The sequence below is a fragment of the Cupressus sempervirens genome, chromosome 3 (genome assembly GCF_028749045.1).
Source record: "Cupressus sempervirens isolate cs-2001-9-10 chromosome 3, ASM2874904v1, whole genome shotgun sequence".
Classification (NCBI taxonomy): Eukaryota; Viridiplantae; Streptophyta; class Pinopsida; order Cupressales; family Cupressaceae; genus Cupressus; species Cupressus sempervirens.
In genome coordinates, this window is record NC_143120.1 from 627,684,110 (window position 1) to 627,699,262 (window position 15,153).

Below are 15,153 nucleotides of genomic sequence, written 5' to 3' on the forward strand. Positions count from 1 at the left end.
CCCCTCTCAGTAACCTAGCATAGTCTTGAATATTTCCAACAACTAGATGAAGGAGATGATCATTTCCAAGGATAAAATAGTGGAGATGAAATTGAACAACACATGACATATGAATGAGAGGAAGTTTAAGATGAAAGTTCTCATGGAGATATGCTTGAGTTCTCTATGTTTTTAAGTCCATTGTTTGAAGAGGATCTTCTATGGAATCAAATTCATCAAAATCATGATGAGGATAACATGCCTAATGATGATTTTGAAGTTGAAAGACTCATAATCATTAGTTCATTGTATAAGCAAGAGATACAATCATATGAGCATGATTATGAAAACTTTCCAAATATCCCATCTGATCAAATTCTTGGTAAAAGGGAAGTAATATCTTACAATTGTGATATACCTTTAAAATATTTTTATGAGAAGAAACAATGTCTAGAGTACAAGGATGGAGAAGATTGTGTGCAAGAAGACAATTGAGAAAAGAAAACTTATTCTTGTATAACTGATCACATGCATGACCATAAGGATCTTCCATTCAGTAAGGACCAAAGTATACTTGATAAATTGTCAAAAGAAAGACAAAGTTTGGATAAAAAAGATCCCATTAATCAAATGGAACTAATAAATACTCTCCATGAGGATGGTGCACCTAATGTAGGTTTAAAATATAAGTAACATACCAAAATGATGAAGGAAAAACATACTACAATCTGAAAGAATGAGCTATTGCATTATCAAAATTGGGTGTTCGATAAAGAAAAGAAGCAACGTTCACTTTTTAGGGGCCACCCAATATCACTTTACATCAAGATAGCTATACTTTTCTTCTCCAGAATAGATAGAATCTCATTATGTCCACATAGGGCATGTATCCCTAGCAAGAGTCACTAATAGCCCTAATTTTTGATAAAAAATTAGAGCCTCCATTTGAGAATTAATACTAAAAATCTCCATCTCAACCTCTACTCATAATAAAAAATACCCTTCTCAAACAAAAACATGGAATCATAGATAATTGGACAATTGAGATAAGTACATCTGGTCATGGACTAAATAGAACTATAATTATAATGTTCATCAAACTAAAGTACAACAATGATTCTTCATGAGGGTGATACATGAGAATTTGCATTTAGAAATATGTATGAAAGAGCCTCACTAGACAACCAAAGAATATGTAATTTACATCAAATAAACATTTTTAATAATATGCCACATCCAATGAGACATCAATATATATTGGAGATGGTAATATAAACAAAAAGTGTTCAGATTAGGGATTGGCCTGCAGTGTAGTGGTTGCTGCTTCTTTTTGTAATAAGAAGATCTTGTGTTCAATTCTCGAAATGAGAGGTTAAATAAACTTAATATAGAAAATGTATTCAGATTCATATCAATCGGTAAAATACAACCACTTATATGCATCCATCGACTAAACAAGATTATGGGTTCTATGCAACGATAAAATTACCAAAATTGTGAAGTCAAAGTTTGATTTTCATATCTCTAAATCAAAATACGGTGATGTTAGGTCTCTCAAAGTAAACATGCTGCTAGATATGTTGTCAGAATTTAGAATAGATAAAAAGAGACGCAACGCTTCAAAGTTCTTGCCAATAATTAGAAGGAAAATAAAGATTTATGGATAGAAAGGAAAGATATGAAGAGATAGCTAAAAGAGAGAATGATATGTTATTATAAGGACAAGTAAAAGTAGAATGGTAATAAGAGTTGAAGGGAATTTTAAAAATATTAATAATTATATTATTTTAAGAAATATATAAATAGCAATAAAAATTATATTATATGAATGAACTACTTATATCTACCAATTCAATTATAAGTTGAAATATTTAGTTTTTAAAAATAAATTGTTGATTACTTAATTCAAGCTACCAAAATATCTAGTAAGTTTGAGGGGTAGTATTAATTTTATAATTTGTAAAATAAAAAAAATGAAAAAAATTAGAGCAAGATTGTAAAATACTAGCAAGACATAGTGTAAACTTAAAGAAATAAAATTTTACATTTGGAAAAAATAAACGTCAATTTAAAACTAATAAATATATTTAAAATAAGAAATATAAAACATTTAACTCTATATTTGAACTTGGTAAGAAAAATAGATTGTGATAATTAATATTGATTAGACATTTATTTTTATCCAAACTGGTGTGAGGTGGAAGATAAAATGATTATATTTATGAAAAATCAAATCAACTTGTGACAAATGTGGAAAGGATAAAGTTGTAATTAATACATTCATTAATGCATGATAGACTTGTTAGAAAATATTTGTATTTTTTGAAGAAAATTGAATTTTCTCCCTACCAAAAATAGTATGGTCCAATAGAATGAATGAAAAATGTGATTTATAAAATAATGAAAAATTATAAAAAGATATAAACATTTGAAGTTTGTTTTAATCTTTTAAATTCCATGAGTTGATTGGTCAATTGAATTGAAAAATTGAGCTGAATGAAAGCAATAGTATCCTACCTTTGGCAGGAACTAATAAATAGGTTCAAATGACTATTGACTTGAAGTCATAGCACAACAACTTCATGTGTGCATCTACAAAAACATAGGTACATAATTGGAGAAAGTTAAAATAGAGTATTATGTTGGAAGCTCGAACAGAGTTATTTGAAAATGAAGGCATGGAATTCACGGAAGATGGAGGAGATGCCAAGAAATGGCCAACTTGGTATTTTTTGATGGAGGATTCATAATTGCGAGGCATGAAGTCTGTGAGCTACCAACCAACGAAGGCCATCATGTAGATGATTTAGGAATTTGATATGGGCCCACTCATGCCTAAAACCTCTTCAGCTTAGAGCCAAGGATTGAGGGGCATCTACACTGTCAAAATCATGTGGGGCACAATCCCAAACTCCTCCCTTATGATGTCAGAACCTTGCAGTCAACAAGACTTGATCCCCAGTGGCTCATTATGAGCCATTCAACTTCACCATTAGACCAAAGGCTCATTGACAACTTGATATTTGAAAAGTCCAAGTCTAGCTATAAAAATGAAGTCATGTGAGTGAGAGTTTTAATTGGTCTCAAGGCTCATCAATATGCAATGATTTCATAAAATGGAGTTTGATAGATAATCTAATGATGAATGAATATTAGAGAACATCTATGATGTTTCATATTGTTTAATGACTAATGGGTGAATGTTTCTAGAAATGGAGTAAGCAAAGGAAATCCTTGGCGACTATTAAAACAAGATTTATTGTGGATAAAATAGATCTTATCGAACCAACATGATATAATCGACGATTTGCAATTGATAAATGGATATGACTATAAAATAAATCCACATTAGTTGATGGGGCATATGATATTAGGATATGACTTTTCATAGTCACAACTTCAAACAAGTAAGATATAAAAGAACTAATACAAATTTATTAAATGAAAGATATTTAGATTTTGTAATTAGGGGAATATTGGATGTAGGTCTAGCTTGTCATATGAAATGATATACATTATATTTTAATGATTTATTAAAGCTTCTTTGTTTATGCTAATTTAAGGCAAAGAAATAAATCATATTTTTGATTTGTCCTTTGTAATCAATAAAGTGATTATTTGATTATTTTTGACAATGCTCGTATATTAGATTTGTCATAGCATTCATTCTTTGATACTTAGGGACAATGTGAAGATATATATGTGTTTCCTCGTCTCTGCCTAATTGGGCTTCCTACTAGAGAAGTTAGAATCCTTTTGAACTAGCATTGAATTGTATAAGGTGATCTGTCTTCTGCATCTAGAGCACATGAGTAATCAATTGATGATTTTTTAAATATTTATTGTCTCATAAAGTTGTACATAATAATCTTAATTGTGGTACCAAAGAAATAAGGAACCAATCATTGGAATCATTGAAATACAATTATTGGATTTGTAGTTGAAGTTAGTAGCTCTTTTCTATATCTCCTCCTTGCAAGCATCATCCCAAATATTGATAAATCTTATACAAACATTCAATTGTTTCAAGCATTCAACTTTATTTTAAAGGATGTTACCAACTAAGAATACACAAATTTTAAATTCTCTATAGAAAAGTTTTGAACCAAGTCAGAAGGGTTTAAAGGAAGGTTTACTTGCTTAGGTGTAGTGAAGCCTAGAGTGCAGGGGAATTGAAGTCATTCCCATTTGTTGGCTAAAACTGATGGGGTAATTTTACTAGAGAATTAGCAAAGCTCTTGGATTTCCAATTTATAGTTTTGGGAACCAACAATTACATTGCTCATTACACACTTGTTGCATCATAATACATTGTTCACTTCTACTGCACCTTACACCCATACTTGCATATTAAATAATTAGTACATATCATCCATTTTAACATTTGGAATTACTAGTCTTACATACATCTATTATTTTGAATTCATAATTCAATAGACTTAGCCATAATATTTTATTAGTTCACATACTGTCCAAGAATTATAAAAAGGAGAAAATACACCATGTCTTGTCTTTAACGTGTTTTAATTTGCATGCAAAAATTGGATAGTAGTAGATATTCAAGTTAGATTTGAAATACTTTACGATTTTATTTTTCTAGTACTTCTATGAATGTAACATAACTATATTATACTTTTAATAGAAAACCTAAAAATACGACCAAATTGGAATGTTGAAGTTCTGCCATCTTATAAAAAAATATAATTAGATCAAATAATGTGCAATCCAACTATGTTATCAAAGTAATAGTTAGAATACAATTTGAGAGAATTGTCCTTATAAAATCACATCTCTAGCACTCAAGAAATATAAATAGTATATAAAACTATCAGATAGTTAATAACTAAATTTATAAGCTAAAACACACAAAATAAAATTAACTATATAGAACTTCTTCTATAGATGTAACATAACTATATTATATTTGATAGAAAACCTAATAAATCTTACCAACACACAAAATTAAATTAACCAATTTAAGAAAAAATAGCCTTCAATTCTTAAATCCTAAAACTATCGGGGTCCGTTTGGTTCCTAGAAGATGACAGGAATTGGCCTTTTAAAATCTGGATTTGAAATTGTTTGTGTTTGTTTCAAAATTGGAAAAATAGAATTAGCATACCAGACTTTCAATTTTACCTCAAAACCAGGTTTTCCAACTTCCTACTAGCAAGTAGGAATTGAAAATCAAAACCTGATTTTGTTTTTTAAGGAGTGTAAAACAATAGATTGGACTACTTTTTGAAATTTTTCTTCAAGTCCAAGCTTAAGCATAAAAATTTGTCTTCACATGCATCTTCCTAGTGAAACAAACAGTTCATGCAAAATCCCCAAAATCGGAATGAAGATTTGCAAAATCTTGATTTGGCTAAACAAAGATTTGTAGAAACCCCAATTTTTCAAATCCTATGAACCAAACAGAGCCTTAATGAAATTATCGAATTATCTTGCACCAATATATATATAGCAAAACTATAGCTCACAAAATTAAATTAACCAATTTTAAAAAAATGGCCTTCAATTCTTAAATCCTCAAACTTAATGAAATTATGGAATTATCTTGCACCAATATATATAGCAAAACTAATAATAAAATAAACTAATAAATTTGACATTTTTAAGGCCATTTTATCATTAAGTTAAAAATAATAATTATAAATTTTAAAAGTCATATTGTTTTATAAAAAACTAATAAATTAGAGCAAATAAATAACCCAATTCTTACAACTCTTTCTAAAATATAATATACGCTCTGTCCAATCTTATGAACGTGCTTTTCTCCAAATATTTATTGAAATACACGAATCAACATCCTGTCGAATTTCAATATATTGATAAAACGGTCAAATAAATATAAACATAGAACAATGGCCAATGGGGGTTGATGGCTGCATCAGACGAAATGTAGGAGCTGTACAAATTTACTATAAATCTGAAAGTTTGGCGGCAACAGAGGCAGAGGATCTCCAAAGACTGTTAAAGCTTTATATATCAGCTAAAATTGCAAATGGCTCTCTCAGAATTAGATAAAACTAAGGGCACTGCGGTCTTGACGACCATAGATCTCTCCAATCCCGACCTTGCTAAGTCCGCATGCTTACTCAGACAGGTGTTTTACTTTTTGACTTTTTTGCTTCTCCAATTTCTTAATTATACCACAGACTGATATAATTGAGCTTGTTGCAGACTTGCTTGGACAGCGGGTTTTTCTATGTGATAAACCATGGCGTTCCTCAAGAGCTTTTTGACGACTTATTTCAACAGTCCCGCAAGTTTTTCGAGTTTCCGTTGGAAGAGAAGATGAAGGTATTTAGGGACGAGAATTTCAGAGGGTACACGCCCTTGGAAGACCAGAAGCTTGATCCTTCAAAACAGACTAAAGGTTTGTTGGCTTCTTGTTTTTCTCTTAGGTTCTAAATCGAGCGAGGCGTTATTATGGACCTAGAGATTGTGCGTGACAAAGTTTAATGAAGTAAAATTTTAGATTTCTGAAGCTTGAGCAATTTAAATTTAGGCATTTTAGCTTTAGATGTCCCATGGACGAGCGATCCATGATGCCAATTTCTCTCAGCAGGCACTGCTCGGTGAATTTCAGGAAATTACATATTTTCACCTCTCTGCTATGGGTTTATAGGGTTCTACATGTCACTAAATCATTTTAATTTTAAACATCACAAGTTAATCATCATTTATAAGAAAACTTCCTCAAAACGCTGCGCCACAACCAAAAAGTTTGTCTAATCCATAAATATAGCTGCTCCTACTTTCCAGGTAGAAAAGAAAAGAGAATGGAAATATTCTTAGCTTTTAGCTTTCTACATCACTGATCTGTCTGCTATTTATTCTGATCACAAAACTCTTTTATTTCTATTTTGAAATTATTTTCTTTTTTCTTTCCATGGGATCAGCTGGAAAATAATAACAGAAGCAATAGCCCCTTCCATGCGACCCCTCTACAACTATACTAAAGGCATTACACATCCACTGCTTGCCTGTTGGTTGAGGTGGGTTGTCCATATAGCTCATCCAAGTTCAGAACCCAGTTGGGTTTTGGGACCGATCCAGCTAACCATGTTCTGCAACATCTCAACATACACAAATCTACATAATTATTAGGAATACACACTCAAAAGGGTCTGTGTCCAAGGACCACTCGACAATTTACTAAATTTTGCTTGCTTGTGTGGATTAGTGTACATTGGACAATAATATTAAATATTTGAAATGTCATTTGATTTTTTTATTTTTTTCATAGGCGTGCTTTTCATCCCCAAAGACCTTCCATGCTCCACAGACTTGGAGTAACGGATTTCAGTAGGCATTGAATGTTTGCTACCCGTTTTTCTAGCTCGATGGTAGAAAAAGAACACGTACATGAATTTATGAACATAGTTATATTCTTCCATTTGAGACGAAAGAGAGGGTAGAGTATAGATTAATATAGAATACAATAAAATAATTTTAACATTCATGAAACCAAGATACTCTAAGGGATTGTTGATCGGATGATCCAGTCATTTGAACTTTCTGCATTGGTGATTGTCCGTTACTTATTTTGATGATGAGATCTTATTTTGTGAGTCTTCTAAAATCCCAAAATATAGTGAAGCTCTTTTATTTATCTTGTGGAATAAGAACACAAACAATAAGCCCGTCCATGGAATCCCACTATAAATATATCAAAGGCATCATACATATGCTGTAGGCTGGTGGTTATATATAAATCTATGTAACTACTAAGAAAGCATACACAAAAGGGTCGGGGTTCAAGAATCACTCCACAGATTAATTTAGCTTGCTTGTGTGCATTAATGTAAACTCTTATTTGAGTTCTTTTTCTTTTTCTTTAGCTATCTTTAAATATCTGTTTCTTGCTGTCAACTTAAAATCCATTTAAATTATATTCGCTTATTCTCTACAATCTCCATCCTAGAAACTTTGCAACAGATTTCACCAGACTTAAAATGTTCTGTGATACCTATTTTTCTAATTCAATGGCAAATATGTAAATTTTTATCAACATATATATTCTTCTACATGAGACCAATTGGAATCCCAATTCTTTTGTGGGGGACACAGCACTTAGAACATTGTATTCTTAGCTTTGAAATGAGGTTAAGTAGACAGATGGTTGTCTGTATTCATGAGGAAATCTGTACAAAGCTAATTATTAGGGCCAAGTTCCTTAAACCAAAGGAAGTGATAATTTTCTATATCACTTAATAAAATATGTGCCAATTTTTGAAGCATAGCAAAAAGACAAAAACAAATAGATTAAGGAGATAGGTCATTGATTGAAGAATTGGGTTAGAAGTTACCATAGACGGTCAAACAAGTCTGGCCATGCTTACACATTTCTGAAGAAGAAAGAACCCTTCTCTAACAAAAACCTACAAGCTATAATACAAAGTGTATATTAGTTTAAGGAGGTTTTGTACAGATAGGAGCATAATTGGATTGTGTCTAGATTCCACTACCCATTGCTATAATACCCCAATATAGAGTGGATTCGTAGGGTACCAGTGAACTCAACATCACAAGTGAGAAGATGGAGGCAAATTGAGAGAAGATCCAAATTATTTTAGATCATCTCATGATAGAGGATACCGATTAGAGCCAAATGGTTTTAGGACAGCCTATTTCTCAAAGATGATGGATGATTTAGAAGGTGTAAGAATTTTCCTAAGGCAATGAATGTAATGCCAATATCTGGAAGCTTAGTAGATAACACAAACAAGAGAGACAAAATGATATGATTAAATGAATAATTCAGTAATGATCAAATGATAATGGATGAATCCATCATAGATGTGCCTGAGCAACAACCAATTTTCCTAACCCTTAGTTTCCTTATATTTTAACAATCAAAATAAGCTATCTACATATTCACATGCATGGAATTAATAGTTATAACGGATTACTGATTCTTGTGAAATGCCTTGACTAACAAATGGAGATTTACTTCCTTTAATTAATCACAATAACAATTAAATTGTACAAAAGAGAGATCATTCATTGACTAATACATTTAGATATCACTTCATATAACTGAAAGGAGTAAATGTAACCATATAGCTCAACTTGAAATGAAACATGAAAGGGAATACAAATATCCGTTAACTCATATCAAGCTAAGAATGCAAACTTGTTCTATCTTGTGCAAGTCTTGGTATTGGTGAAGAGGAGAAGCATTGTTAGAGGCTTAACCACCCAACCATGGACCTAGTGTATCCCCAACTCACCCTCAGCTGAGAATGACCCTATCCTGCATGGGATAAGGCACAAGAACACGAATCTCGTCCTCCCACCTGAGCATCCTAGTGTTAGAATGTCAATTACACAGTCGGCTAGGCCATGGTACCTCCTATCAGCCTATCCATCCAACTACAAGTTATCCTGACCTCTAGTGATCACAACAACATCATTTGCTGCTAAACCTACCCTAGCCAAGGATTTACATGAATATTGTGTGCTCGAGCACCCACTGCTCAATTTGACAAACAAGCCATGACCCGACCTACACGCCATGAGATGACTAGGTTTATAGTTTCAGAGTTAAGTTTACTTTTCTTTCTTTTAGTTTATTATTGATACTATCTTCTAATTTGGAGGGTTGCTCCCACAATCCATTATGCATAGACTACACCATTCACCTCAGCCATACACGACCATCCTTGACGTTCCATGGTGTACTGTCTATCCTTCATGGCTTGCTAGATGATGTAAGAAATAAGTTCCATGCCTTAAAAAGGGTTTAAAAATGGAAATAAGAGTAGAAAATGGTTTTAAAGAGAATTAGACATTATATCGCAAGGGTATGTCTCCTTGTCGCAAAGACATGAATTAATGCCTTTGTACAAGGGGAATATAGTTTATATAGATTTTCCTCTTTATTTTAGTTTGTGAGCCTCATTTTATTTGAAATGACAAGCTATAGCAAATGACATGGCTTTGTGCAAGGCTAGTGTTGTTGAAACTAGAGCCCAAAAAACTATGAAATAATCAGCAATACTAAAGAGATAAAAACACTAGAAATATCCTGGGAAAACCCTTTGAGAATGAAAGGAAAAACCCAGCCACACAACATAAAATATCTTTATTGTTAATGAAATGTTCAAATGTACAATGCTTATCGCATGATGCGAATATATAACAATAGAAGAGACTCTTCATATTCTAACCGAAGGTCTCTTGAGTTTCTCATAAGTCCTATAATTAAATATGACTCTTCGAATATTCATGCCTCAATGCATGTGAATGACACATGTCATTTACATTTATAATATTACAAATTAAACTTTAAGTGTCCTTTTCAGTTGAAGATGACAATAATGATAATAACATTCATATTTCCAGAGATAAAGATCTCTATCGCAGCTACTATCTTCAACAAGTGTGACCATTTCTCATTCGTTCATGCTTGGACAATATGAATTATTAAGCCAACTGGATCATGAAAATAATAAAATATATAACACAATGATCTATTACCAACTGGTAGAGATTTCAAGATATAAATATAAACCTTATCATCAAACCTATGACTTGTACACTTGCAAACAATACTAGTTAGATTTAAGGCTCAATAAGGAATAACAAAAGTATTTCCAGAATACAATCTGACAGGGTTGTGATGCAAACAAAGTTTATCCTGTAATTCCAAGCTGTGAGCTCCAATGTTAGAATTATTAGCCACTATTGGCACCACTAATAAGATGAAAATTTACTGATATGAATTATAGCAACGAAAGCATAGATTTGCAAGCGCATTTTTGAGAACAAGCCCATGAGTGGCTGTGATTTACCATCTTATAGAACAATGCTCAGTTACAAGGGAATAGAGCCTAATTAAGAAAGAGTTACGTGCTTGAAAATATATGCAATGTGGAGTGTATGAGTTTCAATCTTGATTAATTTTGAAAAATGCAAGCCAAAATATTAAAAGAATCTTGAGGCTGAAATTTTTTTAAGGAAAATATAAGAGGCTGATCGAATCTGAGGTAATTTTAATTTCTTAGCAATTGTCAACAACCACTTTATTATAGATAATATTCATATTATCTAAGTAGAGTTGCATGTGACACACACACACACATATGCGATATATATAATAAAGTTGAGTACACATGTATGTATAGCATTAAATAAATAAAAATATATGTATGCACATATGTGTTACTCCAAGATATCTGCATATATACATATGTATATATAATGAATTATGCACAATATACCTAGGTACCATAGATATTATCTATAATAAGGCATAATTTGCCAACTAATGGAGCAGACTTCCAAGTGATATAAGAAGGTAACAATTTTTCTCTTTTTATTTGTCTATGCAAATAGATTTATGTATGTGCATTTGGTGACCTAGTTAGCTCATGGTGGACACTTTGGCATTGTCTAGTTTGTCCCAGCCTTCTTTTCCTTGTCCATGGTGGTTTAGACTCATATTTATTAGCTTGGTGGTAGGTTGGTGCACTTGTGCCCTATTCCCTCTCTGCCAATGCTTCCCCCCCTTTGCTGCGCTCCTGCAAAAAGAAATAACATGGTGAAACCATACTTCCACATCTTTCAAATGAAGTTTAGTTATCATAACTAATAACCATATTGACTAACCATTTCCAATTCATGTAATAGCATAATGAATAACCAACATCTTACATTCCACATGAAAATAACGAATAACCAATATTTCCATTCATATGAAATCAAAATGAGTAACTAATTTAACCAACCATTTTGGATTAGCTTGAAATATCAAATTTTCAAAATCAACAAAATAGGGGATGTAACAGCCTGAATATATAGGCAACACATGATAACTAGGAGATATGCAAGTGAAAAGCCATCAACTAGACAAGTTGTAATCACATGTCTACCAAAGGTGGATCATCCTCCACTATACAACAAAGTATGTGCAACATGTGCAGTGGGAGGATGATAATGTGAAAAGAACATGAAAGGTGGATCTCATAGATAAAGATGTGTGAGATTACAACTATCTCCACTTCAAGTGGATTTCTCCAACACCATATGCATAAAAGAAATGCAAATCCCTATGTCTCTACATGACAACTAATATGTAAATGCATCATCCTAAATAGACTAAAGTAAAGTGTAAATAGTAATATTTAATTACACCAACACAAGGCAACTAAGATTGCATAAGTGACTTGCAATGCCCTCATGCATATAAGATTGTATAACCCTTTAGTAACACTTTTTCCTTCATCCAAATACATCCTTGAAGGGATTTATTTTTTATATTAGAATTGTAATAGATAAAATTGAATGCATTTAAATTAGAAAAAGGTGAAATGAACTAATGAACTGAATTTGGTATGAATAAGTTTTATTTTTTGGCAAAAATGACAAAGCCATTATACTTTTTGTTAAAACTGCTTCGGAAAGGCTCAAGGGGAAAAGAAGCAGGAAGAAAACCCCCTATCCTTGCAAGTACTATATAAGTTTACATAAATCTAGATCACCAGCATTGGAAGAACAGAGAAGAACCCGAAAATCAAATAGATCCTAAAGTCTGCCCACAAAACCCAAAGACACAATATGAGACTTGTCCCATACAACATGCATCCCACATGTGTATGTGAAGGCAAGAGAGCAAACATCAATCTGTTGTAAACCTTAATTACCCAAGAAAACAAAACACAATCCATCAATGGAGTTGTTGTATGTGCTTGCAAGGACCAAAAATTAACAATTGTTTTTCAACCCAATCGCTTTAACGAGGTGATATGAATTCCAATTCCTTTTGATTCTTAAGAGAAGCATTATCCTTTACAAGAGTCTGTAAAAATTCTTCATGTCCCCAATCCAAGGACCCCTGATCTACTGAGACCCCTTTATTAGCTAGCCAATCAGCCACTATATTGGCTTCCTTGTAACAATGCGAAATTTAATAATCTTCAAATTCAGATAAGAGATTAATTACCTGAGTTAGAATGCATTGGATCTCCCAACTTGTTGATTTTTTTGATGCCAGAGCTGAAGGAATAATCTGAGAATTACCCTCCGTATGAATCTTCATAATCCCCCATTTGATAGCCAAGGCCCAATTCTACCCCTAACTGGAGAGCCCTGATTTCTGCAATAGTATTAGAGCCATATGAGATCTTGCTACACCCTGCATGAAAGAAACCAGGACCACGCAACACATACCTGCCCTGAGATACCCGGATTATCCTTGGATGCCCCATCGAAGTTTAGTTTAACGAACTCATCAACTGGGGGCTCCCACTTGGTATGAATAAGTTGTTTTGTACAGGCACGAGTTAAAATGACAAGGTTGATTGTTCTAATGCTATTTTTAACCTCATGGCCATTAGTTGTTTTTCCTTTATCTCTTTAAAGAACTGGAGCTGTTGCACACGATTAGAAGACAAATTACCTTTTCTTCAAAATGATCTTCCTTGTGGCCGCATAAGTTATCCATATGGCCATGCAAGCAATCCCATTGTTGTGCAAGTGATCCCTTTGGTTGTGTAAGCACTCTCCCTTTTCATACAAGACATGGCTTATGACTTGCTGCAATCATTGACTTCTTTTTATTAATCTTTTAACTCTTGAATTTTTTAATGATAATAAATAATAATAATTTTTAAATATTTTTTTTAGACAATAGTAAAAGCTTTAAAATAAAATAATGTTTGGTTTTTAATTAAAGATAAATAATTTGAAATCAAAATCAACTAACAATAACAATTTTATTGTACTTATTAAAAAGTATATTTATTAACAATAATTTTGATTAAAAAGTCATATTATTAATAATAGTTATGATTAAAAATAATATTATTATCAATTTTTAATTTTTTTTTGATATATGAAAGTGGCTGAGGGGCTACATCTGTGTTCATGGATCAGAAAATACTAATGTTGAGTTTCACTTAAAGCCATCGGTACTTTAAATTTCCCCCACCATCATATCATTTTGCCAAAGTTTGCTCTTGCACAAGCCTTTGTCACAGAGTTATATTTCCTTTCACTAGCATGCCTTATTTTGAACCTTGATTTTCAACTCACAGGGGTCAAGGAGTAGTAACAAATGACCACCATCTCTGGCAACTAATAATTGCTAGTTTTTGCTTGTGCCATGAGCTTCCCCAGTTCAGAATGAAAAATACATCATTCATTTTGTAATACATATAAAAATACTTTTGTGTTTCATCCAAGATTCCATATGTATTAAGCTCCTCCATTGTGCCTCCGTCACCCCTATACATAGAAAGGAAACAAATTAATTGTTGCCTAGGAAATCACAGTTTGTAATTTCACAAGGTTCTTTACATTAAAGGTGTTATTTGGTTTTTCATTTTTTTTTTATGGACAGACAAGTAGACAACATTGATCTCCTTGACCTGCAGCCCAATAAGTTCTGTGTGACAGTTTTTTGTTCACTTACTTTTCACTTGATACAAAAATTGATGGACTTGCTTTTACTTCTGTTAAATCTAACTTATTTTGACCACCTATCTTTATTTGTATCTCCTAATATTTTCTTGTTTGTGAATAGGAGATTGTAAAGAAGGGTATTATATTGGAGTTTAAGTAGGCAAGGATGATCCTCAAGCAACAAAGCCATTTACTGGATCAAATGTTTGGCCTTCGGCAGGTAATATTCCAAGTCTCCAACATTAGAGATCACTACTTTCTGAGATATATGTTCTATAAAGAAATGTGAAGGATGGATAACTTAGTGAATCTTGTCAAATTATAACAACCTAGGTTTTTGTTTGGTAATTTAGAGATGCCAATTCTTGCTTCATGTCCATTTCATTGGTAGCACTAGCATGTAATAGCAAAACATCTCATATCAATGTTAAGTATTTGGACATGCTTCATACAATTCATCATATTAATTTGTAAATCAATTAACTGACTATGTTAAACACACGCAGAGTTTTTACCTGATTGGAGGCAGACTATGGAGAAGTATTTTCAAGAAGCATTGTAAGTTGAGTATGCTGTTAGAAAAAAAGTTAATTATGTGCAACAAGATTTGAATCAGTAGTTTGGTGGCAGACAAATTCTGATTATAGTCCATTGTCTATATAAAGTTATAAACTATCGTCACTTCTTAGGAAATGGGACGATGTACTGACGTGGTCTCTTAAACATATGTAGCTTAATGAAACAAAAAGGTTAAATCTT

General features: G+C 32.4%; 1 pseudogene across 1 annotated transcript in view; it reads left to right on the forward strand.

The window, feature by feature from the left end:
* The first annotated feature begins 5,790 nt into the window (after positions 1 to 5,790).
* LOC149568245 (kihadalactone A synthase LFS-like) overlaps positions 5,791 to 15,153 on the forward strand; it is a 126,819-nt pseudogene continuing 117,456 nt past the window's right edge. The window contains exons 1-4 of the transcript XR_016362529.1: positions 5,791 to 6,088; positions 6,166 to 6,361; positions 14,516 to 14,614; positions 14,901 to 14,952. The product of XR_016362529.1 is annotated as a kihadalactone A synthase LFS-like (transcript). The remainder of the gene's footprint in view (positions 6,089 to 6,165; positions 6,362 to 14,515; positions 14,615 to 14,900; positions 14,953 to 15,153) is intronic.